This window comes from Pinus tabuliformis, chromosome 7 (genome assembly GCF_031772625.1).
Source record: "Pinus tabuliformis cultivar Carrire ecotype Pingquan chromosome 7, CPIR1, whole genome shotgun sequence".
Classification (NCBI taxonomy): domain Eukaryota; kingdom Viridiplantae; phylum Streptophyta; class Pinopsida; order Pinales; family Pinaceae; genus Pinus; species Pinus tabuliformis.
Window position 1 is genome coordinate 1,518,378,958 of NC_142293.1, and position 24,839 is coordinate 1,518,403,796.

Here is a 24,839-nt window from a genome sequence, read left to right on the forward strand (position 1 = left end):
ATAAGAACCCAAATTGTTACACATTACGGTTAATTTTAAGAAAAGCGTAATTCAATTTATTCATTTTTATAAAACCATTTAATATAAAACAACATTCTAAAAATGAGGATTAATTATAAGAGAAGGGCAGCCATGGAAAATAGATTTTGAGAGCCACACCAATTAAATTTTATAACTCGCACCAAACTGCATCCACGGAAACTACACCACAGTACAATTCACAGTGTGGAGACTAAAGATGAGCCCATTGGAAAACATGTTGCTGAAACTACGAGAATTAATGGGAAACTACAATGATTTAATAAGCGCGCCATGTATAGATGAGCAGGAACTACAACAATGAATGGAGAAACTAAGCAAAGAATTGATGGATGGGATAATTTGAACAATAAGCAATAAAAAATCCTCTCCTAAAATTGAAAGAAAATTAAAGAAAAGTCATAAGAAGTCTTCATTTCAATCATTGCAGGATTGAAGAAATTAACAGAATGATAGGAGTAGGGTTTGCTTTGAAAGAAGAGATTAGAGGAAATGTACAGAATGATAGGAATAGGGTTTGTTTTGAAAGAAGAAATTAGAGGAAATGTACCTGTAATTGAAGCCCTGCGAGTTATTGAGGAGGAGCATTGAGTAAAACATAGCATGCTTTTTAATTGGATGTTCCTATTCATCACAACAATAAAACAAAAAATAATCGAAGCAATCCCTTCAATATTTTTCATGAATGACATACATTGCCATGGCTGAAATGAATTAAAAAGAAACTACGACTTATGTGAAGATAGAGAAACGCAAAGTGCAAATGATAGAGAAAAGCGTGGTGCTAACGAATTAACATAATATGTACCTGAAATTAAAAGAAGCCATTAGGGTACTGGACAACCTTTCCTTTGAAGTTGGAAAGTTGTTTGCCCAAGCACTGGATGATCTGATTGCCTCTTCCCCTGTCACATACATACCAACGACTTGCACAGGCACAAAGTCATTCATACGACCGACATGGCATAGGCACAGACTCACTCATATGACCGACTGGCACACACTCAGACTTTGACACCAGACTGAAACTCAAGCATACGCACAGACATAGACTTAGACTCTATCTCAGATCCCACATAAACTGAGACACCCAACCACACACACCAGACACAGACATATCGGACCAGAGCAGAGGTCCAGGGAGAAGTAAATGGGAAGTTCTGCAACCTTCCATACATATATATATATATATAGCGCTTAATTCTACGAATATATAGCTGCCTTTATTAAACAACGGTTTATTTCAACGGATATATTGCCTCTTTATTGAACCACTCTGGAAAATTTTAAAATTTGTCTACCCAACCGTCCTAAAAAAGCGGAGAGAAAAGCTCGCGTGCTTTTCTTTTCTTTTAATTTCGGTTCATGTTTTTTGATTTTAAGTTTAAGCAGACAGAAAAAGCTCCCATGCTTTTCTTTTCTTTTAATTTCGATTCATGCCTTTTTGTTTTTAACTTTCTTTTAATCCCTCTGTTTTACCATGTCTCTATTAACGCTAAATTACCGTTACCTTTTCAAATTTAGACAAGAATCATATGACTTGGGCGGAATCTGTTTACGGTTTATGGACAAGTACAGAGAAGCCAAAATTTTGATAGGTTAAACCTGGAAATTTTGACCCGTTAGCTGTGGTCGTTGTATTAGTGAAATATGAACAGTGTTTTCATATTCAAATGAAATTAAACCCATTTATGGACAACGGAGAAGCCAAATTTTTGAGAGGTTATAAGTGGAATTCTTGTTGGACCGGTTAGTTGTGGTCGGTGTAGTAGTGAAATATGAAGAGTGTTCGATATTCAAATTAAAGATTAAATTAATTTCGTTCGTACTTAAAATAATAATGGACATCACATAGTAAATAATAATGGCCATCATACAGTAAGTGTTAGAGTTAATGTTGGCCTGAAAATTAGAGAGATCTATTTATATTATTTTTTGGATTATATGTGGATTACTTTAACCTTGTTGGAGTATTATTGTTTGTCGTGAATCTATATATTTTGTTATTACTTTAACCTGGTTGGAGTATTATTGTTGTTCATGAATCTATATATTTTGTTATTGGTAGTGTGAATATGTTGGTCACACCACTAACTTAACTCCTTGTGATTTTTCCTAGGTCGCTTTTGATCTCATATTTTAATTTGTAGTTTAGTGTGGTTTTTACTTTTAAAGGTTGAGAGAATGATTTTTCTTTTTGGATGAGAATTTTAGAATTGTGAAATATTCAAATATTTGAAGCAATGCAACTAGTATGTTTGGGATCACATTCAAAAGTTTAGCATGGTAATATCGTAATGTTTCCTACAAGATTGAGGTAGAATGGTTTTGTATTACAATTGCATAAGATTATTGGTGATTATGATGGCTAACATCATCCTTTCTCAATTGTGAAGTTAGTGTTACAAACCAGTAGTTGGTAGCCCCTACGAGAAATATTTTCTCCCTTTCACTCAACTAGCCAAAAAGTATCCCCATGATGATCCTTAAATAACTTTACTTTAGAGAAATTCAACTATGCTTGATTAGTTCTATATCCATCTCACATGCCTCTTGAAGAAAGGTGGGTCATCTATCAAATGCTATACTAATGATTTACGTAATCATGTGCTTTCATTTAATGTTCAGGGAATTTTAATTATGAGAGTAATGTTACCCAAGGAAAGTGGGTAAACTCTGGGATAAAATGTTTGTCCCTTTAAAACAACTAGCCATCCATTATCTCTATGATGATCCACAAATAATATTTCTTCAAAGTTGTCCACCTATGCTTTGATTAGTTCTATTTCCCGTCTACCACACTTCTTTAAGGAAGTTGGGTCATCTATCAAAAGGTATAATAATCATTTACGTAATCATGTGTTCTCATTTAATGTTTGGGCATACTAATATGGATTACTTTCCAAGCTAGATGATTGAATAATCTCGATCATACCCTTGTTCTCATTCTTCACCTAGGAGATTAACCTTTGCCGCTAGTCCAATGCGACATCCCTTGAGGCTATTTTCTTCCATTGTTTAAAAACTGAAAAAGTAGAATGAATTAATTGATATAGCATTCCTAAGGTAATCGATATTTATTACGTTCCATCTCTCCCTTATACTAAGAACCTATATCCTCTTCTCTAATTGAGGACCTAAACATTTTGTCCTAAGACGTTGATGTAGTTGAAATAATGATAAACGAATATGAAGCCACAAATGGAAGAAAATTAATAATGAAAGGGATGGATGAGACATGTAATTAAACACATGGGAAAAATCCAATTATGAGCTCTAACTCCCTCATTATCCATTATCCATTATCCACTTCCAAATCATTTCATTTATTTATCTAAATAAAGGAACTAATGAATGTTCCAACCCTCATGAGTGATAAACTACTATATATTTAGTGGGAATTAGAAAATCATAAATTAAGTTGGGTCATCTAATCCATGAAATAAATAAATACAATCATTAAAATAAAGACACACCAAAGGGTTGGAAGAACAAGGCCAATGAAATGGGTATCTTGTGCCTCAATGCTTTCTCCCCCTTATCATCATTATACTCAAGATGATGGACACTCCTTAGCTAGTGCCAAGTCTATGGCCATATTCCTTGAATTCTTTCCCATTCCATGACCATATTTATCATATGGATCTATGGATTGATGAGCATACCTAGGAAGTGTACCTCCCCTTGGGGGATGAAATAATCTAATAGAGATAATTGCATAATCATAACTAACATAAGTATGGTAACTTTCTCACAAATAATAATATATAAATACATTTGAATATAAGGTTTGTGTAACGTATTTCTACACCCCAAACATTGATTATGGTACAATATGTTATTTTAATGGTTTTTGTCTCTAATGATGGTGCTCTCACTAGATCTTCAAACTGTGTTTTAGATGGTTTCACACATATAAATTAATTATCCCTTGAAGGATGGATTGTCACCTTTCCATCACATTAAGGTGGATATCTAACCAAAATGTGAGGGAATTTTTTATTTATGGAGGATCATTATATTTTTTTTCATCCATATCGATGATTTTATAGTGGAATAATGGAGGAATCAACTCGCAAGTGTTGAATTTCCATGACACTCAAGAATCTGGTTTGGGTCTTAAAATATCTGATACAAACACACTCAAATTCCAAAACAATACTACTTTTCACAACATAAAGACATCCATTAGTAAATATACTAGTGCACATGATAATTTTTAAGATTTTAAACCCACTAGTTATATTACAATCTAGAATACAACACTATTAGGGCTCATTTACTAGGGATCATGACCTTTACATACAAACTTGATACAAGGACACAACTAGGGCTTAATGCCCATCACTTTGACTACTAATCTACCCTGAACAAGATAACACATGACTTACTTGATGATAGTGGCCACACACAACCCTTTTAGTCCATGTACCTTGAACACATATGGTCGATTCTCTTTCCTTCCCATTTATTGATCACTGCAACTGAATCTTTAGTTAATGATCTTTCCACTATTAATGATCACAACTCCTTTTGTGTCATTGAACTTTGGTTCATCAATATTCCCACTAGCAGACCTTCTACTTGATTAAGATGGTTTCTCATTGGGTCTTAGAGAACTTCCCACTTTTCACTGAAGTCTACCCATATGCAAATCCTGAATTAGTGCTCCAACATATGCTTCCTAACAATCCGTGGCATATTTCATGGACACTATACTTGAGCTCTTCAAGCTACTACACACTACATACAAAAGTCACTATTCACGACATTGTTTGTGAACAAAGCTTAGTCCTCATAATATTCTTGCTTGTCATCCTTCTTTCCACTTCAAAATGCTAATCCTAGGGCCTCCAAGATAGACCTCTAACATTCCCTTTAACTCACTGTAAGATTATGTTCTTTAGGGCTTCCAATAAACCCACATATAATCAACACCTTGAATTATCTAGGGTTTCCAAATACACTATGCTCACACTTGTAATTTGATACTCAAATTATAGATCTAGAGAACACTAAAATACGGTTGCTCATGGTCTATGAACATAACTCCAAGTACCATCAATTTTTCCTTGGTTCTGCCCACTATCCTTCATCTCAAGATAACCCACCACACTATACTAATTCTCATTGTTCTTCCTTTAATCTAAGTAATATCTCGGCCTCCTTTTTCTCTTTGAAACTTCTTTGCACAACTCCTAAGCTTTGTGGCCTTTATGCCTGAATCCTACCACACATGGATGTCTCATGGATGTCTCATTGTAAGGGTTTCAACCTTCATTTAGTGCAAATAACTAGGCCACTTTAGGACCAGACCTTCATCTCAATATAGACATCATGGCCCCCACACAATATATTCTTGAATGATCGAGGGCTTCAAATTTATTGTTGTCTCAAAACCCTCGAGTCAACCCATCCACTTAGGTCATTATCTCCTTGATTCTTCTCTTTTAGTCACCCTATTCCTCACACCACATTATCCTTCTATTTTTCCCTAAATCTTGCACTCTTGTAAACATTTCAACTTCTCTATTCTTAGATCAAAACCATCAAGACTTACATTTAGATTTATGACCTTATCATTGGGTTATGGACTACTTTCTAATGGTCTTGGCCCTTTCTTCTGTCATAGGTTGAGTGCATCAAAACTATACCTCTTAGAATAAACTTGTGGTTTATAGCATCACAAAATAGGGCCTACCTAGGGCTCAAACGTTTCACATAAGGAGGATCCATCCTTTTTATGCACAAATATACATTCTTGAGGACTAAGTGTCCTAGAGAACCTTCTCCATAATTTTGAGTATCTTCAACATTCTTTCCAAACATATATATCACATTCCTTACTACTACTCAATCTCCTTATATCTTTGTTTCTCCTGAGGTAATCGAACCTCCTTTTAGGATAGAATCGCATGAGAAAATCCATATTTGATGTAATAAGATGAGGCTTAACACTTCCTTCTTATAGTATTCTATGAGGATAGTCATTATCCCTCAAGGCTAGCCTCATCAAGCCTAGTTGACTTGATTTTTCCATAATGTACTCCAACTAACTTAGGAAACATATTTCTTCATTTGATCAAAGCCCCTCATCATAACCTAAGGCCACCCTAGCTTATTTTAGGGTTCTCAACATGAAACGATAAAAAATAAAAAAAAAATTGTTGGATTTCACACCCACACCTTGGGTACAAAACCCCAATGATTGGATTCTTTACCCATAAACCCTTTTGTGTGAAAAATCACACAAACTCAACTCCTAGGGTTATGGAGTACCTAAAAATATAAAAAATTCAACACTCCCTCTTAGCAAGGGAGGTGATTCAACTACTATGAAGTATCCATGATCATTCCCGATGACATTATCCCATCTGAAATCCACCACTACATCATACCCTAAAGAATGGATCACACTAACTTGATAGTGTCTTTACCTCATTAGAACCTGAATATCTTGAACTTCCATGGGGCTTCTCTCTTTGTAGCTAGAATTACTCTCAGTCTACATGATCTCCACTCAGTCATACTACTTCCATTTTTCACACTTTGATCCACTAGCCCTTCAATATTGGCTCTAATACCATGTTGAATTTCTAGGGCATGCAAGAATATGGTTTGGGTCTTAAAATATATGAAACAAACACACTCAAATTCCAAAACGATACTACTTTGCACAATAGAATAACAAGCATAAGTGTATCTACTAGTGCACATGATAATTTTAACCTTTTAAACCCACTACTTATTATATTGAAATCTAGAATACAATGGTCTTAGGGCTCCTAAGCTAGGAATCATGGCCTTTACATGTATCCATAATAAAAGGGTAAAAATATGGCTTAGTGTTAATCACTTTGACTACCAATCTACCCTAAACAAATAACACTTGACCTACTTTCTAATGGTGGTCACACATAACCCTTTGAGTCCATGTACCTTGAACATATTTGGTGGATCCTCTTTCCTTTCCATTTGTTTATCATTACAAATGAATATTCATCTAACAAAATTTCCCCTATCACTGATCACAAGTCTTTTGTGTCACTAAAATTTTGCTCATCAATATACACACTAATAGCCCTCCTCCTCCATTAAGGTTACTATTCATAAGGTCTTCTAGAATTTCCCACTTTTCACTGAAGTCTACCCATCTGCAACTTCTGAACTAGAGCTCCAATAATATACCTCGTAATAGTCCATGGATTATTTCATGGAAACTATACTTGAGGTATTCAAGTTGTTGGATATTGCATACAAAAGTAACTATTCATATCTTCATGTGAACAATGTAGATTCTTCCATATATACCCACTTTTCATCCTTCTCACCACTTTATAAGGTTTATGCTAGGGTCTCTAAAAATTCCCTCTAATAGTCCTTTTAACTCACTATAAAAGACTTCTCTTTAGGGCTTCCAATACAACCCACATACAGCCACATACAATCAACACCTTGACCTATCTAGGGCTAGCAAATGCACTACCATTGTGCCTTGTAATTTGATCCTCAAATTATAGATCTAAGGCACACAAAACTACTATTACTCATGATCTATGAAAAAACCTCCAAATGCCATCAATGTTTCCTTAATTTTTCGTACTATCCTTCATCTCAGGAATCTCACCATGGAATTTTAATTCTCATTGTACTTCCTTCAATCCGAACAATGTCTCGACCTCATTTTTCTCTCTGAAACTTTTATCAACAACTCCTAATGTTTTTTACCCTTATTCTTGAAGCGTACCACACATGGATGCACCTTTGTAAGGGTTTCAACATTCATTTACTTCCAAAAATTAGGCCATTTTAGGAATGAACCTTGGTATCAATCTAGGCATCAAGGATGGCCCACAAAATGTAAATGCTTGACTCATATAGGGCTTCAGAATTATTGTTGTCTCAAAACCTTTGAAACAACCCATCCACTTATGACATTCTCTCCTTTATTATTCCCTTTCATTGACTTTGTTCCTCGTTGGACATTGTGGTGAAGTAAAATTATGAGTGTGGACACAAACAATTCCTTTAGACTGATAATGGTTCTAGCCACAACCGATACATTCTATGGAATATTTCCTTGGGTTAGAACCAATTAAGAGGGCCTACCTCTTTTTACACTTATCCCATTTGGTGACAACCTTGCTTGCTCGCTCTAGCTATCTCCCATTTCCTTCTTCCAACACCTGAAACAAGTAAATAACAACAAAAAACAACCATAATATCAAAATGAAATATGAAAAGAGGAAGAACCTTATGGCCATTGATTCGAGAAACTAGGTTGAATGAAAATTGGAGGTGGATGAGAAGATCATTTGTCCATTAGTGAAGCAGGTGAATTTGAGTAGCATTCAACAATAGGAAGAGAAAGAAAACACTACAATATTCCATATAAATATACATGTGTCAAAAAGACAAATATTGATACTCTATTTGACTTAGGATCATAGAAAAGTATCATTATAGTAGAGCTGGTAAAAAAACTTTTTGTTGAATTTTTTTTTAATCATCCTTGGGATGGGTAAATAAGGATGAATAGGAAAAGGTAAATAAATAATGAAAAATTATATTATGTATCAGTGCTCATTTATTGATGAAATAGGACTAGATGTGGTTCCCCTTGATGAATGTGGAGTAGTATTTAGAATTCCCTACATGTACATGTGGCATGCAATCTTCATGTGGAGGGCCAACCAACATCACCACATCAAGGATGGAAAATTCATCACCATTAATGCACATAAGAAAAAGTCCAAAATTTTGTTGGTAAGTGCTAACCAAACCAAGATATAATTTATAGGAGAGTTAGTATGAAACATAAAAAACAACTAGAATATTTTCTACAAGAATATAATGATGTGTTCCAGGAGCCTAAAGGGCTACTTCCCAAGAGGGGAGTGGAGAACAAGATCCAACTATTTACAAACTCCCCATTGTAAAAGGATTCGATGTATGGATAGTCCATTATATAAGCAAGTGATGTGAAGAAGCAATTGAAAAAAACTACTTGAAGAAGGTGTCATTTGACCAAGTATATCACCATCTAGGTCATTGATCATAATTGTTCCAAAGAAGGATAGGACTTGACAAATTTGTATTTGTTAAAAGGCATTAAAAAAGTTAGGCTCAAGGATAGATACCCCCTTTCTATGATAGATCATTTTCAACAAGCCAAATACTTCACCATGTTGGACTTAAAGTCTGTATATCACTAGGTTGGAGTTAGAGAAGAAGATACTTGGATACCTCCTTCAAAACTAGGAAAGGTTTTTATTAGTGATTAGTCATGTCATTTGAACTATGTAATGCACCAATTATGTTTATTAGGTTGATGAATGATATAATGTTCCATTTTATAGATTCATTTTCTATTGTCTATATGGATGATATATCAGTATACAATGCTACCTAGGAGGAGCACATCTCATAATTAACGTAGGTGCTAGAGACATTAAAGAAGCACTAGCCAATGGAAAATCTAAACATGTGTGAGTTTTCAAAACAATATTTGTTATATATAGGGTATCTCATAGGTGGAGGAGAGCTAAATATAGATTTTACCAAGATGGAGGCTGTTATAAAGTGTTTGATGCCTACTAATGTTTTTGAGGTCAGGTGTTTCATTAGGGAAATATAATACTTGAGGGAATCCATAGCCTCATTTTTAGAATAAACAACACCACTCCATGCCATAACAATGAGTAGTAAGATTTTCTAGTGGGGAAAGAGTTAGAGGAGGGCCTTTGAGGTGTTAAAGGTGAATATCACCCAAGTACCAATTCTGTAATTACTAAAATTTAAACAACTCTTAAAAGTGGAGATTGATGTGAGTGGGTATGCTATGGGATCAATATCTATGAACGAATGAAGCCCTATATGCTACCATTACGAAGTACTTCATTTTGTTGTTTTTAACTACCTTACCTACAACAAGGAGCTCTATTCCCTCATGCAATCTATGAAGAAGTGAAAACTTTATCTGGTGGGAAAGGAGATAGTAATGGAAATAGATCACCAAATACTACAATATCTACAAGCCCATAGTAAGCTACAACAAACTAATGATTATAAGTGGATGAGGTTTTATAGAAGTTTCATTTAGAGATCAGGTGCAATAAGGAAGTGAAAACAAGTTGGATGACGTGCTTTGAGGGCCACCCACATCAAAGATCATAGATCTGGGAACTTTGATGCACATGGAGCCATTCACCCATGATCCATAAAAATATGCATAATTAGAGGATGAAAAATATATGGAGGTGGTTTAGTAGTTGTAGAGCGAGAGTCATGTTTATGGTAGTGACAACATAGTTCAATACCATATCCAATATGGTTTAGTTTGTAGGTTGGATAAGTTATTTGTTCCTAAATGTCAGTGATTGAAAGATACTACAAAGGCTCACACCTTCAAGGTTCCAGGGAAATTTGGTGTAGGGAGGAAAATGACCAACTTGTAGAGGTATGTGTGTTTTCCTAAGATGCAAAAACAAGTAGCTAGGTTCATAATAGGATGCATCCTTTTTTGTACCAACAAACTTGATAAACGGAAACATGGTTACCTATACCTACTCATCCTTGGGAAATCATTTCCATGGACTTTTTAGGAGGTTTACGAACATCTAGGAAGGTGCATGACTACAATGAACTTGTTTCTTGGATAGGTTTGTGTACACTTTAGGATACCAAGTAGACTCATTTTAGACAGGGAAATGAGATTTGTTAGTGCATTTTACACAACATTGTTGAAAAATATGTACACAAAGCTAAATAGGTCTACAAAATTCCATCCACAAACATATTGGAAGATAGAAGTAGTCAATAGGACTTTGGTGCGACTTTTGAGGGGTTATAAATAGAAGCATCAAATTAATTATGCACAAAAATATGGTATATATACAACAATCGTATAGAAGAGTAGTCCATACTTTTATTGGTAGGTCCCCATTTGAAACTTGTTATGGATATTTTCGATCTTGACCTTTTGATATTACATATAGGAAACAAGCAGGAGAGAGGGATGATCTTAAAGGGGATTCCTTAACAGTAGAAAAATTTGGTGAGAATATGAGGTAGATCTATATATACATATAGGAGACACTACATAAGTCATAGGAAAATACAAGGTTGGGAATGATTGGCATAGAACATGGAGTTTGTTCAAGGTTGGAGACAAAGTATGGTTATAGTTTAGCATTGAGATACTACAAGGTCGTAGTAAGAAAATCAAGACTTTGTGATATCGTCCATATGAGATACTAGAAATGCTGGGAGATAACACCTATAGATTGAATATACCCCCATACATAGTGATACCTTTCGTAGAGGAATTGGAATCAAATTCTCAGGAATAATTTATATAGGATATAGTTTTGTAGAAGAGGTCCAAAACTACAAAACAAGGACATCATGAACTTTTCATAGATTAGGATGAAAGGACAATTTCCAGGAAAACTTATCCAGATTTATGAAGGACAAAAATGAAATACATATTGATACCAAAACATAGAGATACAATGAAATATAACTTCAATTAATAAATAGTTGTTACTGTTAAAAATTGTTTACATACATAAGAGAAACAAACTAGCCCAAGCAATGGTAGCTTATCTATCAGAAGAGATGCGATGGCTACATGCCTTCTCAACTATGTTACAATGAGGCTTGAAGGCCTTTTTATTATTGAGAAATAATGGAAAACCATAAACATAAAAATAACTAACCCTAGAAGTTGGAGCGGAAAAATTTTGTTGGCCTCGTTAGGATTAGTTTGAATGTAAACTTCTTAGGGTCGTAATTTGGGCATATGATCTTCGTTTGGCATGCATGATACCTCGTTAGAAAGATCTATCCAAGGAAAATAAAATTTCCCAGCAAACCCTTTCAATACAAGATTTATGATTGACACATTTTCTAAAAATATGTTGTTTAGGGGCCCAAAAATACTTTGAAAGTTCAAGACTCGAAAAAAATGCAAAAATGGAAAGGTGTGTTAGAATTAAATAAACTAAGAGGAAACAATGTTAAGGGTCCAAGTGGAATAGGCAAGTGGCCACTAGTATCCACCTAGATCAGTCTTCCCCCCTAGGAAGCAATGGTCCCCACTCTGTTGAGTGCCTCCATGAGATGGGGAAACTTTTGCGAAATTTGGTCCTTGGTGAGCCACTTGCCTTGGTGCAGGAGCTGGACAACTTTGACAACCCGATACAGTTAGATATTTTGTTGGTGAGTGTTCACGATATGTGTGTCGATGATCTAACCGGTCATGGTTTTTTCAATGCAATATGGGTAGAGCTTTGTTGGTGTCAATTGCTCAATAATGTCTGATGTGTCGAACAATGGTGGAAAGTATGGACAAAGGCAGTCCACATTAAACATTGGGTGAAGGCCAGGGAATGGGGAAAAGTTGAGGTCAAAATAATTGTCACCCAAAACCTTGATGATGGTGTAAGGTCCATATCAAAGTGGTCAAATCTTCTGATGGGCTCAAATAAAGATTTCCTTCTACAAATTCAATGAAATTTTGACACTCACTTGAAACTGATGTGGAACCCAATATTGATCATGAATCTGCTTATATTAGAATTAGCTTTATCTAAGATATCATGAATCTAATGGTGGATGTGTTAGATGAATTCAATAAATATGGTGTTTTTACGAACATTGGATTGAACATGTGCAAATTATTCATGTGTAGTTTCAAGAGGCATTGCAACATCAATGAGATGCAATGGTTGAAATCCCATGCCCACTTGAAAGGGGATATGGAAAATCAAGCTATGGAGAGCTCTGTTATATTATTTTTGCACATATGGAATACTCTCACCCCATCTTTGTGGATTTTTGGAGTTGTACATGCATAGTATCTGCACTATCATCCTATTAATAACCTCTTTCTAGCTATCAGTTTGAGGATGGAAGGTAGTTGACTTAGTGAGCTTAGTTTCCAATAATGACCAAAGTCTCAACCATAATGCACTTAGGAACCTATTATCTTGATCTAATATAGTGGTCTATGGAATCCCAAAATGTACCCACACTCACTTGAAGATGTTTTTCTTGCAATCCATCAATATAGCCATCATACAAAATATATAATGGACAAAAGATACATAATCATTACCATGCTTTGTAGAAGGAAGGCCAAACATATAGTTCATGGAGGTGGATTCCTAGGGCATACTAGAAGTAAGTAGAGGAGTATATAGGCCTTTCTTCTTAATGGTTGGCTTTGGAATTGCATAGGTAGTGCACGATATAATATATTTTCCAACAACTTATCAGAGATCTTGTTACTGAAAATACTTGTGTAGTACTACCACTATTTTCTCTACACCAAAGTTTTATACAATCCAACTATAGTGCACCTCCCAAATCATCTTGGAACACTCACTTGAAGGAACACAAGGGTACCCCAGGTGGCATAATTGTGTGTCCTAGAGGTAGATGTTGGGAGCTTGCTTGTCATCCATCAACATCTAGTATGTGGTGGTGAATGTTTCATCATTTATGTAGAGTTATAGCCATCCAAAAGTCTTGTGCCCACTAGAGTTGAGAACAATGGTGAACCCCAGAACTGGTGGGTGACTGAGGAAATCTACAACGTTATTGGTGCTAACCTTCTTATACAGAATGTTGATATGAAATTGTTGTAGAAATGTGGACCATTTATGATGGTGATATTTCTACAACTTCTGTTGTGTCTGTATAAATTGAAGAGGTTCGTGATCTATTTGGATGATCATCTCCTTCTCCAAATGTAATGTTTCCACTACAAGAAATCTTGCATGATAGAGTACATCTCTTTATTGTAGCTAGGATATTTCCAAATTGTATTAGAGAGTGTCTCACTATGATAGGCCACCAGATTCCCTTACTGGGAGAGAACTACACCAATACGATAGTCATAGGCATATGTCGCAATTTCAGATGGTTATTGTAGGTTTGGATATGTGAGTATTGATGTAGAGAAAAGGCGGTGCTTCAAATCAATTAACATCTTCTATTGGGGCTTAGACCAGAAAACAAATTCTTTCTCTAGTCCCTTGGTAACTTGAATCAAAGGCCAAGTGATATGAGAGAATCCCAACATCAACCTTCAATAGAAATGAGCGAGGCAAAAAAAATTATGAAGCTTTATTAGAGTATTCGAGGATGGCTGATCCTAAATGACTTGGATCTTAGCTATGTCCACATTATGCCATACTTGTCGATGATGTAACCTAGAGATTAGACTTGGTTCATAACAAAGGTGCATTTCTCCAAGTTGGCACATAGTTTGTGTTTCTACAGGGTCTGGAGGACTTGTCAAATATGTTGCAAGTTTTCTTCCCAACTCTTGATAAATATGAGGACGTCATCCAGATACAACCATGAACTAGTTGTTGAAGAGTCACAAGATGTCATCCATCAACCTCATAAAAGTTGCAAGGGAATATGTCATTCCGAAGGCCATTGAAAACCACTCAAAAATACCCTCCTTAGATTTGAAGGAAATCTTCCATACATCCGTGGATTCTATTGGAATATGGTGATAGCCATAATTCAAGTTAATATTGCTGGATTACTTGGTGCCCTTGAGCTAGTTAGGAAGATCATCAATCCCTGGGATTGGATGCCTTTTCCTAGAAATGATTTTATTTAGTTCCCGATAATCAATGCACAGTCTCTAGGTCCCATCCTTCTTTTGTATCATTATAATTGAGATCCCACAAGGTGAGTAACTTGGTCGAGTCTCTCCTTCTTGTATAAACTACATGATTTTCCACTTAATTTCTTCATTTTCTAGAAGAGAGCAGTGGTATATCGGCCCACTGAGTAGAGGTGATCCAGGAGTTAGATTGATTAATTCTTGACCTAGCAGTGCAAAGGTACCCTTATGGGTGAGGAAAATATCTCCCTTTATTCTTCCATGACCTTATCCACATACTTCTGTTGTGTGGAGGAACCCTTCATGGGGGCCATGGATGTGGCCATGATCTTCCCATAACTTTGAGAAAAAATAAAAAAGAAAACAAATTTCCCAATATAGGAGATGATTCTACTACATTTCTTTGCAAATATAAAAGGTATGGCAGTAGGAAGGGCTACCTCCACTATCCTTTATAGTTTTCTACCCAAAGTAATAATAATAGTGTGAGTTCTAGACACATACAAAAAATGAAACTTCCACAAGTATGGTTGGTCTATAAAATATCATGGAATTTAAGGGGAGAAACATCACACAATATCTTGTTTGTGAAGGGCTTGATGTTTTAGGGAAGGTAACACTGTTGGTTGACACAAAGATCTTGCCCTTGGTGAACGCACTTGATGGTGTATGGTTGTTCGTGTGGTGTGGTTGGTAGATCCAACCACTTAATGATATTTTCAGAGATGAGGTTTATTTGGATCTCACTATAGACAATGAAATATATTGTAGAATCTTTACCCACATCTATGATTGGAAGAGATGCTAGCCTCCAATAGATCTTCAGGCTCAACCTTTTGGACCTTAGTGGTGGCAACATTGGCATTAGGTTCTGCATCAATAATTTCCTTCCCCTTATCATTAACCTTGTTAGGTTTTGGCTTAGATTCACAACATGAATTTGAATCAGAAGCTTTTAGCTTAGCCAGTGATGGCTACTTAGCACACCACTCATTTGTGTTGTGTGTGGGGCTCTTGTGGAACTCACACCACTTCCTAGTATCCTTCTTTGTATTTTTGGAGTTATTCTTTGCTTGCGGCTTCGATGGGTTATCCTAGGTCAGACCGCCATGGCTCTATCCTCTTTTACATGGTTTGGAGGTTCCTATTCCCTGCTTGAGATTCACAAATCCAAAGTACCACTTGTTTTGTTTAAATTTATTCTCGATCCTGACAACATATCAGAACATTGCACTAAGCTAGGAGATGTGCAATAATTTGAAATGATCTCTTACTCCCTTGTATTTCTTTCCTTTTCCCATGGGAGGCTGTTAGTGTTGGCAATGTCAGTCTTGCAAGGGTTGAACCAGTTCAAGTCCCAACTATTTATACCCCGACCTCATCGGGGACATGAATAGAAGGACATAGAAGAGAAAACTTCTTTTATACCATTCATTCAAGTTTGCAATGATATGAAATGAAATAGAGATTCACACCAAAAACAAAAATAAAATTAAACAAAAAATCAATTAATAAATAGAAACTATCAAAAATTATTTACATACATAAGAGAAACAAACTATCTTGGGCGATGGTAGCTCATCTCTAAGAAGAGATGTAACAACTACATGTATTCTAAGCTATGTTACAATGATGATGGGAGGTGTTTTTGTTGTTGATAAACAATGGAAAAACATAAACATCCAAAATTATAACCCTAGGAGATGAATCGCCAAAATTTTGTGCGCCCTGTTGGGGGATTAGTTGGAATGCCAACTTACTGGGCTCGTAATTTGGGCATGTAATCTTCATTTGGTGCACACGATATCTTGTTAGAAATATCTATCCGAGGAAAACTAAATTTCCATGAAAGCCCTTACTATATGAGGTACAAGCTTGGAGTGTTTTCTTAAAAACTCCATTTAGGACCTCAAAATGACTCTCCAAGTTAAGGACACGGAAAACTGCCAAAAATACAAAGTTGTGCTAGAATTAAAGAAATTGAAAGGAAATAGTTTTATAGGTTTGAGTGAAATAGGTGAGCGGCCACCAATATCTACCTGGATTAAAAATCTAAATGTTACACCGAAGAGAAGGTGGAGGAAAAAGTTTCTCATCTCATTTAGTAGAATCTTTTTAGGAAAAAAATCCTCCCAAATTGGGAGGTGTGATCATGATTAGACTATTACACCTTTTTCGTCCATCTTGATACTTTTAGAGTGGAAATCATGGAGGTATCAACACACAGGGTCATTTTACCGATAGGACCGGATTTGGAAAATTGGTGTTTGAAACCTTCGGGGAGCGATATGAGGCCTCAAATGGAATTTTCTTGGGATAATATTTTTCCTCTTAATTATTGCACCATTTTTTTTTTCTACACATACAGAAATTTCCAATGGCATAAGCATCACTTTGATTTGAGTATGTATGCAAAATTATGTGACTCATAAATTTATCTTCCTATTTTTACCACCATAATTCAAGAAGATGCCACATTAGCCCCATTATTCATGAAAACTAGGCTAGCCACATGATGATGATGAAGAAGAATCTAGAAGAGTGCATACTATAAATCTAGTTAAGAGTTTAAGGAGTTGAACTTAACCACTTGCAGGCTATCAGGTTGTGTTATAATTAGACCAATAGGAGGAAAATGTGTTCAATTCTATTCAAGTGCATTTTGTTTCATCGAAGAGCATAATAGCCATGAGTGAATTGGGAGAGATAAAATAGAAAAGATTTTTTAATTATAGTGGCCCATGGGCCACATGTGTGACTTCATTATAGTTGAATCCATTTTCCATCATAGAAAGAGAGCAGAGAAATCTCACCATCCAAATGGGTTTGATCCCAAAAGGGTTTCCCAAGATACATCTTTTTTCAATTGTAGTCTGTGAGTTTTTTTAAATTTACTATTCCCCATTTTATGAATAATTAATTTTCATGCATACTCAATGAATATTAATTTATAGATCCAAAAATATAAGGAGAAATAAACCCTCATACTGTAGATTTTAGATTTTAAGCATAATTTGATCAAATCTGTTGTGACGAACTATCTAGTGGAATATCCATGGTAGTTTATAGATAAACTTGAGACTTTGAACACTAAAATTTCCCTCTCATAAATCAACATTGGGCCTTGAGGAACCTCTACATGGTTGTATGGCCTCTTTTTCACCCCTATATGTTAAAATGTTTAACCGAGAATCCTAGACATTAGTTTGATTAATGATGTTCCTAGACAACCCAAGACATCCCCCCATTAGCCTTATATCCACTTAATGGGTGGTTCATTGTTCAAGACCCTAGATGAGCATATAGATAACTTGAAATTATTTGAGAGGGTTGGAACACTCCATTCTAAGGTTAGTTATCTGCACTAGGGATACCATGTCACCCATGTATGCTCTAGGAGAATGATGCAAACCTTGTTGATGTGTACATCCTTTATGAGGAAGTGTTTCTTGGAGGCGCATGCAATAATTTTGATGATTCCATTTGAAGTAAGGAGCACTATTGGACCCACTTTGTAACTTGCTTGATGGTGATGCCCATGTATGAAGGATGACATCATGTTGAGATATTTCACCCCACAAGTGTGGAGGTTTATGCCATTTTATTATAGTTTATATGTTTTTGAAGTCATCTTTTTATGTTGTGTTGTGATCTATTAGCATCATTTACCACTTTATGAAAACTTTTTATGGATTTTAATTGTAAATTAAGGAACAATGACTTGGTTTACCTCATGTAAATCTAAGGTTAATATATATCTATGATAGTTTAGTATTCTTAAGGGATATACTCTTTGCTAATGTATGGCCTCAAATTAAATGGGGAATTTTTATGTCTGTTGGGGCCAATAAGGAAGTTTTCTAGTATTTAAGTTCTCAATTAGTAAGGGTTTTATTTCCCTATGATATAATCATGGAAATAAGGTAGTTATGTATATAACTTCATCCCAATTTTACCCTCTTGTTTAGGGATTGAAACACATAATTACTAGGTTTTGGTTCGAATTCAAAATTTTGTACAATATTGACAAAAAAAGGATAACACTATTTAGTAGTGTACATCTTAGTGAAAATAATTAAAATTATTAAAATATTCTAAAATTCAGAAATATGACCTACATTTTTTGTTATGGTGAAACTTTAGTCATTTACTTGTAGGTATTCATCTAGTTAGGGTTTGAGAGGATTGGTGAATTTTTTTCTCAATGTTACCCTTAGATTGGTATAAATAAAGTGGTTTGACATGGAAACTTGGGTGGGAGTCATGACAGGCTTGGAAGGTGTTACTGCCAAAATTGTATTTATTGTTGAAAGCTCTAACCCACAAGGTACAATCCAAGGGGAAACCTCTAGCAAGGTAATTGTTGTCACCTTAACAACCTATCGTATTAACTTTAGGTCACTTTTCCTTCCAGACATGGAAGGTTCCCTATTAGGATTGCTAAGACCAAAGTAATGAAGAGAAATATGAAGTCAAGAGTAGCCTTAGTAAAATAAGGATTTGGAGTTTGCAAGGTTTTAAAGAATAATTAATGGAGGGACATAGATTAATGCAAAATAAATCTAGGGAAATGAATTCAAGATGAATCAAATGGAAATGATGTCAAGAATAACTTCTCTAAAGATTGGATTAATTTCTTCAAGCATTAGGGTTTGAGATTAGAACCAACAGGAAAAATAAACCCTCAATGAATTAGGACCAACAATCTATTCAAGGTGTGTAAGAAGGAAAATTTCAATGGCATGCCTTCAACGTCCATATGAACTATGATTGATGACATTAGTTAATAATTGTACCAAAGAATCAAAATAAATAAAAAATCATGGTATAAATAATCACTAAAGAAACAAAGGAAGAAGGAAGACAAAACCTAGGGTTCTTCCTTCCAAGTGATAGAGTTATCCTTTAATGGATTAATCTTGAAATTCCTGTAGAAGACTTGAAAGTTCCACTTTTAATCCTTATGAAACTAAATAGAATAAAGAAATATAATTTTAAATATTTGAGAACATTCTTTGACATAGAAAGAACCTTTTACAATAAAATAATTATATCTCAGATGCTTCTTTAGATGTATGTGCAATAAAAGTGAAAGACAAATAATTAATATATTCCAACAATAAAATAAAAGTGATTAAGCAACATGTATAATGAAGAAGATGAAGTAAAGCCCCAAGAGAGAGGTTTCCCCTTGAGAAAGTTCTCCAAGATACAAAACTTGCCTCCAAAGGCCCCTAAAATATCTATATTCATAGTCACTTCTAGGAATCCTCTTATGTGGTTGATTGGCCCTCCAAAGCCAAAAATGTCTTAAAAGTGGTCACATAAAACTCTCTAAGGGGGTGGATCCTCTAAAGAAAATCCATAAAAGTGTATTATAAATATTTGTAACCTCCAAAAATAATGTTAAATTTAATTCCCATGCCTATATCTCATGTCAAGGTACTTCCATAAAGAATGGGAATGTTTTTCCAAGTCAAAAACTAGTCATAAAATCTCAAAACAACCATGTTGGCATCCAAATACAAGGGGTTGACCCTCAAGTTCTACTCATTAGTCTTCATGTTGTGTCTCCATGTTATGTCTACATCATCCTCATGTTGAAAGGAATCTTCATAAGCCATGAAAGACCCCTACAAGTCATATTATGTTCACAACATACCCCAAGGTCGTCTTGAGGCTACAAAGTGTGGGTCAACCCTCCAAACAAGTGAGAATCAACTCCAAACGTGATGAGAAGGCAAAGTGCCAAGGATACTCTATGTTGGATGTGAAGAGGGTATCCATGCATGAAACAATAGTCCAAAAATGCCTTGTGTCATGAGATTCCTTAATAAGTGTGAAGTACCTTGAAAAACGTGAAAATTTTCTTATTTGAAAACATTCCTTGAGTTTCAAATCCTCAACATGGTTTTTAAGCTTGGTTATAGGTTCCATTGGCCTCTCTAGTGTTTTAAATGGTTCCAAGCAAAGTTATATTTTCAAAGTTACAATTTTACCTGTGTCGAGATTGGCTTGTGGACTCTATTGTTCTATTGTTCAAGTACCAGGATCTTCCCTCTAAAGGATTGAAGTAGAACTTCTAATTTTTAGGGAAGGGGCCTGTTTATTCATCTGTTAGTTTCTTATCGATTTTCCATTTCAGCAAAAGAAATTGAAAACACACTTGTCACTAAGTTGGTATTTGAATAATGCAAAAGAATAAACAAAAGAAAAATGTATGTTAATTGGATCTATAGAAAATTCCTTAGCTAGGCTTATCCAACATGAAAATGTGATGGTTTCAATGACTTTTACTAACTTTTGAGTGACATAGTGATCTAAAAATGGGGCTCTTAGGTTTCTTGTCTAATCTACAAGAACCCCTTCCACTCCCAAAGCTTGAATATTTTCCCAAGTCTTAATGATTAACCAATGCGGAATTAAGAAATGCTTGAAAATATAGGTATATGCCTACATTTATTGTTGGTTGTTTATCTTCTTTAAATTCTGTTGCGTATGCTAATACATAAATGTGCTTAAACATATATATAAATGCATATAACAGAGAATAATGCAGCAATAAAAATAAACACATAAGTCAACAATTTAATTAGGAGTCCACGCACAACTCTTGGGCTACATCTCTGTGTTTCTGGGAAAACTAGTGTCTTTTCGATTGACTAGCCCTCTAGGTTTAGCAGCTACCCTAGAAGAAATAGTTCAAAGAAAATCACAATTTATTCTATGTATAATAGATAAGAGAAAGACAAAGGAACGAACTTGGATCTTCTGCTTAACTCCTTTCTTGATCTCTCTCCCCCTTGACAGAGCTTGCAACTCCTCTCCTTACCTATCAGACTTGGAGAGTACCTGTAGAAATATAGTAACAAAGAACCGTCAAAGCATCTTGATATATTATATCATAAGCATTACAGAAATAGAAATATAATGAACATACAATGGCATTCATAAATAATAACATTCACAATTGCACAGTTATATGGAAGAAAACGCGAAGAACTTTATTAAATAGAAGGGAGAATTACAACCCAGTTGTTTGATCAAGCATCATCCTCCGAGCATAAAAGCCCTCTTCTCCTCATGAAATAGCAAGATCACACCAACAATTCAATGCTATTTCTCAAATACAAACTATCAACACTTCCTTGCAAATTACAAATTTCCAACCTCTAGATCTCTCAGATGAGGGATTCATTTATAGATGTGTGCAAGGGTGTGAGTCATCTTTGGGTTTTTTATTTAGTGTCATTCCACTAGTTGCATTTGGTTCCACTTGGGGATTTCTTGGATCTCTTACTCATCCCTGGGAGAATTCAGAGAGGCAAGTGTCATAAGAGAATTTTCTAGAAGATTCGATGAGCATCCACTTAGCAAACTATCTCAGACATTTCTCCATCCTCGGTCATCGCACCCTACAAAAGATCTCATCAATATGCATTGCACCTAGCTAGTGTAGAAGTCAGCATGCATCGCACCCTGACAGTGGAGCAATCAGTATGGTCCAGTTTAGGCCAATTCTGGATGCTTTCTCAGGTGGAACTTTTGGGGAATGATGTAATCAGTTGACCATGACATTCTTTTAGGGTATGAAACAAAACTTTTAGGGGTTGAATATCCCTAGTTTATTGACATATAAGATTGGGGTTGAAGTGCCAAAACATGTCTATAACAGTTGCCCCCTAAAGCATGAAGTCGTAAATCTTGATGTCGGGTGAAATGCTTTAACATGAGGATCCGAGGTTTTGAACTGGAAGGTGACCTGTATAAGATACAATACAATACATCATCATAATACAATTTTCATGATCTAGCTGAGGCGGGCATTCCCATGGCCAACTTTATAAATTCATTTCATGTACATAGAAAAGATAGTCATCTGCATATGCAAACTATTGATTCTTCCAGTGTAGAGTCATCATCCTTGGTTTGGATGACCATTTGTGCGGCTTCCGTGTACATTTGATGTCTTTGTTTCCATGAATACATTGCATCCCGGATGGATGAAACTAGATTCAGGGTCTTCAAACTCGTTCGATCTTCACCCGATGTACAAGTCAATCCATGTGAAGATATGTTCTGAAGTCAAACATGGAAAGACATCGCCTAATTACTAGCCAATAATGTCAGTTTTTAATAGACGCGAGAGGAATCAACAATAATGATAACGACCCTCAAGGTACTACAGTACAATTCACGTGGTGTGAATATATGATCCGGTGTTTAACACCACGCAAAATCTTTCGGTCGAAGGCCATTGATGTTAACCTATTGCCAGCAGTGAGAAACTTGCCATTGAGGCATGCAAGCTTCAAAGTACTGAAAGGGGTGTTTCTAAATCAACTTTTTAGATAATGAGATGATATTGACAAGAAGTGACCCGTCGTAGGAGGGCCTTAACACATCCCACATCTATGACACGAAACGAAGCAAATGATTGTTTGGAAGTGAAAATGATCGGATGACATAAGGTTCAGGAATGACAGTCATGAAAAATGGAGGGTGAAGGTATTGCAGTGGATGAGGCATTAACTGGATGGTGGTTTCTCAATTGAATGACTTCTCTTGAACATATCGGTGACACTAAGATGGATTGGTAGCATTAGCCCCAATAGATGGATGGTGTGGAATACCAATGGTGAAATGACCGGTGAAGGGAATGACCCAACCCGACTCAATCAAGGTGACAGAATGAAAGTGTCATGTTCAAGAGTGACTTTCTACCATATAATTCTTCAAGTTTTCTTCCATTTTCCCCAGTTATTGTTGACCAGTACCTCTTTATTTTTGTCAAGCTTGAGAAAACCTGCCTCTGTGTTTTAATGAGTCTAATGACAATGAAACTCGTTCTTGTCTAGGTAGACAAGTTTGTCGCTATTGTTTTAACGATTTTAACGACAAAGACAAGTCGATCCTTTTCATGTTTACAGAGTTTGAAAAGGGACGAAAAGGAAACTCCAGCAGTTATTTTTTGTAAATTAATCCCTTAGGTCCTGTTACACAAAAATATCGTCATCATGATTATTTGTAGTCAGTATGGGTCTATCACCACTTGTATTGTCCTCCTAAGCAAGTCTCAGACCTCAGCTCTTCAAATCAAGCTTTGGAAATGAGAGAAAGACATTAAAAATCAATGTAACTCTGGTTCCACACTTTCTCTCATGGTCACCTGCGGTCCCGCACCTTCTGTGTACAAAAGCTGCGGACCTGCCCACTCTGTCCCTAACGGTGTAGGTGCGAACCCCTGTGAAAGTCAAAAGGCGCAAGTTTTATCTTAAAAAACTCACTTTGGGTTAATTCTAGAGGTTTCTAGAAGGAATTTTGATATGGATTGTTCACTCTGAGGTGGTTCATGCATCCCAAAAGAGGAGGAGCTAATCCCTTGATGAGAGGAGCTATCCCTTTGAAGGAGGGCTTTATCCCTTTGAAGGAGGACCTAGTAGCCTCCCTCCATTGCACTATAAATATAGGCATTGGGTTGGTTGCTAGGGACGTTATAAGCTGAACATTTTTGAGGGTAAATGCTGGTGAAATCAAGACTTCCTAGTTAAGCCTAAAGAGGAGAGATCACATACCTTTTTGGTTTCATTGGGGAGTGAGTGAAACTTGTCAAGTAGAGGAGACTTCTTGCTGGACCCTGGGAGGAGCTTGTACAGCGTCAAGGAAAAGGTTGTAAAGTTCTTCTTCTTTTGAATTAATACAATCAAACTCATTTTTCTCAACAAGTATCTTATGTTATTTGTTTCATGGACTCCTTGACTTTCATGTTAAATATGTTTTATGCAATTGGCTTTTCAGGTGCTATTTAATTTGTTTGCCTTGTTTGTGTTTACAGATTCGCAAGAAGGAGCTCATTTGATCGAAGGAGCAAGGGCATCCACAAGCTAGCGTTGGACCTAAGGTAGGCCCTAAAAACACTTGTTTGCTATTGTTTATTAAAGCATATTTAGAGAAAGATAGTGTCTGGTTGGCTTGCTTGTCATTAGGTCTTCTTTATATTCTAGGAAGGTCTATCTTGTCCGCAATATCGACTTATTCCGTGTGACAGGTCTGAAAAAAGGATAAAATAATACGAAATGGATGACTTTTCCGATCACTTTAATGAGTCGAAAAAGATAAGTGCTTGCACGTTTTTGTGAGATAATCCCTCAGG